This window comes from Chrysochloris asiatica, unplaced genomic scaffold, assembly GCF_000296735.1.
Source record: "Chrysochloris asiatica unplaced genomic scaffold, ChrAsi1.0 scaffold00462, whole genome shotgun sequence".
Lineage (NCBI taxonomy): Eukaryota > Metazoa > Chordata > Mammalia > Afrosoricida > Chrysochloridae > Chrysochloris > Chrysochloris asiatica.
The window spans coordinates 609,503-613,229 of NW_006408980.1; positions in this window are offsets into that span (position 1 = coordinate 609,503).

A 3,727-nucleotide genomic window follows, 5' to 3' on the forward strand; every position below is an offset into this window, starting at 1 on the left:
AAAACTTTACTTGCTTGAGATATCAAAGAGATTGTCTGATGATTTCCGCATTCTATTGGGTCACCTCTGTTTGGAATGGGCATAAATATTGATCTTTTCCAATCAGTAGTAACTATTTTTATATACATAGTCCTTCAATAACATTAATCTACTGGTAGATACATGGCTAGAAACACAAGCTAAAAGAGTAGAGGAGATGAGAGTGGTAGTATACCCACACTATTTAAAAACTTGACAAGGGATATTTGTACAAGAGTATTTACCTTTGCTGCAAACAAATCCATGAATATGGTGTAGCATACAGGGAACAAAATTATGAAAATGTATTAGTCACTACCAAATACCTAGAGGGTATGAGGTACTAGGCCTGGGGTCTCAGGACCATAATCTCTGGAAACACCATGGGTAATAGGTATAGCATAGTCCACAGAGACAATGTTTTACATCCTACTTTAGTAAGCAAGGACTGGGATATTATAAACTGATGGGAGGTAATCTAAAGTGCAGCTACTGGGCTCTCTCTATTTGAAAGAATGAAGAGTGATGAAAATTGAAGAGCTTGCAAACAACTAATCACAAGACCATCAGTCTCCATGTCCCTAAGACCAGAATTAAATGGTGCCTAAACTACCACTACAAAGTGCTCTGAAAGGAATCACATTATAAGATACTAAGTAGAGTTGGAGAAAATGTGTAACAAAATTAAAATAATTAAAAAAAAGACTAAGCTTATTAGTCTGATAATGATGGGTGGAACCTCGAGACTGTGGCCCTTTGTCACCCTTCAAGTCTGGAAATGCACTCATTCCCATGACTCAATTTTCATTCAAGATGTGTAGTGAAGACAACATGAATTTGGTATTCATGTAATAGAATGGTCAACCATTCTAGAGTGTGGCGCTGCAGGCTAATATGCTGGACTGCAAGGTGGGTTTGAACTGCCATTCACCAGGCACTCCTCAGAAACTCTATTCAAGGGTCACCATGAGTTGGAACTGACTTGATGGCACTTAACAACAACAATAACAATAATTACCTATGCACAAAATTTAGATTGGAGAGCAAACAAGGTGGAATAGGAACAAGAAATGTAGGAAGGAGTGCAATAAGTGATACTATAGTGAGGGGATTGAAATAGCAAACAAATGTGTTGCTGAATGTAAAACTGATGATCTATTCTGTAAGTCTTCACTTGATTTGTAGTAAAATATTTAAAAAATAAAACTAAACAAATTCAACCCCAAAATACCAAAGCATACAATTGTCAGAAAAACCAGTTCAGTTACTATAACCATTTTAATATAGACCATACATTTTTACACACAAAACAAAATATCAATTCAAGCTAGTTAAAAGATACATCTTTTTATGGAATGCTAATATCTGGATGCCAAACAGGAATTTAATTTTGATAAGTAGAGGAAGTCTTAGGTATACCTGCTATAATTCATGGCAAGGGTATTGATTTACTCATCTAATTGTAAAAGTTCATTATAAATCAAATGTCATTGAAATACAAAGGAAAGAAAAGAAAAAAAAAACCTCATATCAAGAGGTTTAAATCAGGAAGGGTCTGTTAGGTTTGCATCCTTTAACTATACTTAAGCAATTAGTGTGCTATGTAAATAACACAATAAACTAGACTCTGAAGAATAGGTCTTTAGGACTGAAGGAAGGCTCATTAACAACCTGCAATATTCATATGACATAACTATACTTGCTGAAAGAAAAACATTTACTAAAGATCAAAGAACACAGCCTTCAGTATTGATAACAATTTGATGTAAGGAAAGCAAAAATCCTGAAAAGGACCAATAAGAAACATAATGATAAATGGAGAAAAGATTAAAGTAGTCAGTCTACTGTCTATGATTTCATTTTACTAGGATCCACAGTCAATTCTTATAAAAGCAGTTATCCAGAAATCAAAGCACGGGTTGCATTAGGCAAATCTGTGCTAAAGATGTTTTTAAAATGTTAGGGTGACAACTTCACTTTGAGGATTAAGGAGGGTCTTATCCATGCCATAGTATTTTTAATCACTTCATATGCATGTTTGGACAGTAAAGGAAATAGAAACTTTAAAAAAATAAAGAGGTGTGAGAAGTAAAAGCAGCATATATAGTTGAAGTTGAGAAGAATAAGGAAATGGATCCTCTAAGGAATAAGGGAAAGTGATACTCACCCAAGACCTAAATATCTTAAATAGATTCCACCATTGCCATCAAGGATCTTTGCAATTATGTGCTTGACTGACTCAAGTTTGAAAACAAACAAATAAACAACAACAACAAAAAATTCATCGCAAGATTAAAAAAGGAAAAGATTCTAAAATCATGTTCTGTGAGCATGGTCACTAGTATTTGAAACAACCGTTACTTCCTCCTGATTTATAAAATAAGCAACACTCTTCCTCTCATGGAACAGCTAGTAGGTTCACCCTAACAGCTAGTATTTAAAAGATAAGCAACATTCTTTCTCTCATGGAACAGCTAGTAGGTTTGACCAGACCTGTGGTTAACAACAGTTCAATGAGTATAGAGGTAAATAACATAAAGACTTCAAAACACAGAGTCATTGTTGAAGTAAGTGCTTATTTGGTTTCCCTTGACTCTCACTTCATTTACCCTTTCTGATATTCTGTATTCATTTTTATAGATAAATGTTCCAATCTAGGTTTACACTTGATAGACAGAAGAACTGTCTTTACACCTATTGTTTACTTATCAACTATCTCATAATCCAATGTTTAACAACAATGACAGTAGTAAAACATCTACTGACTGATTTTTTTCCCAATAATGATTAATAAACATCTTACAGTAATGAACACCAAGGTGTGAATTAACAGTTAAATTATGGTTCAATTTGGCAGAGTCATTATTCACAGTAGCATATCAGTTATATAATGATAAATTCTGGCAATTTCATTTGATGTAGAAATCCTCAATATTATGATTTCAAGTAGTCATATAATTTTGCAAAGTGATAATATGCCAATTTTCACATAACAAACTGGTCTTTGGAATTTAAACATGTTTATAAATTAGGAGTAGGTATAGAATTTCTTATAATATAGTTCTTAGTGATATGTTTTTTTCAGCATTAGGTTGTATAAAATGTTTTCAATGTCACTTCATTTTTATTAAGTATTACATTTTACAATCACTTATCTGTAAGTTTAGGAGCTCTGGTAGCGTAGTGGTTATGAATCAGGCTGCAAACCGCAAGGTCAGCAGTTCGAAACTACCAGCTGTTCCATGGGAGAAAGAAGAGGCGTTCTGCTCCTGTAAAGATTTACAGCCTCGGAAATCCTGTACAGGGACGCTATGAGTTGGAACCCACTCCACGGCACATAACAACAACAATCTGTAAGTTTGATGTACAGTAGTGGCTTTCATGTTTCTGTGATGCTGGAAACTATGTTACCGGTGTTTCAACTACCATTAGGGACATCTGTAGTGGAAAGTTTTCAAAGGATCTTCCCGATTGAGGCAAACTAAGGAGGACCTGTTGATCTTACGTTTGAAAACAAAATTATCCAGTTAAATCATTATGAATATCAGTGAAACACTGATACATTGTAGAAAATGAGCCCCTCAGATTGGAAGGCAGTCAATATGTGACTGGAGGAGATATCCTGTCTCAAAGTAGAGTCAACTTTAATTACATGTCCAGTGCAGTGATTTACTTTATATGGGTTTTCTACCCACAACCTTTGTATTTC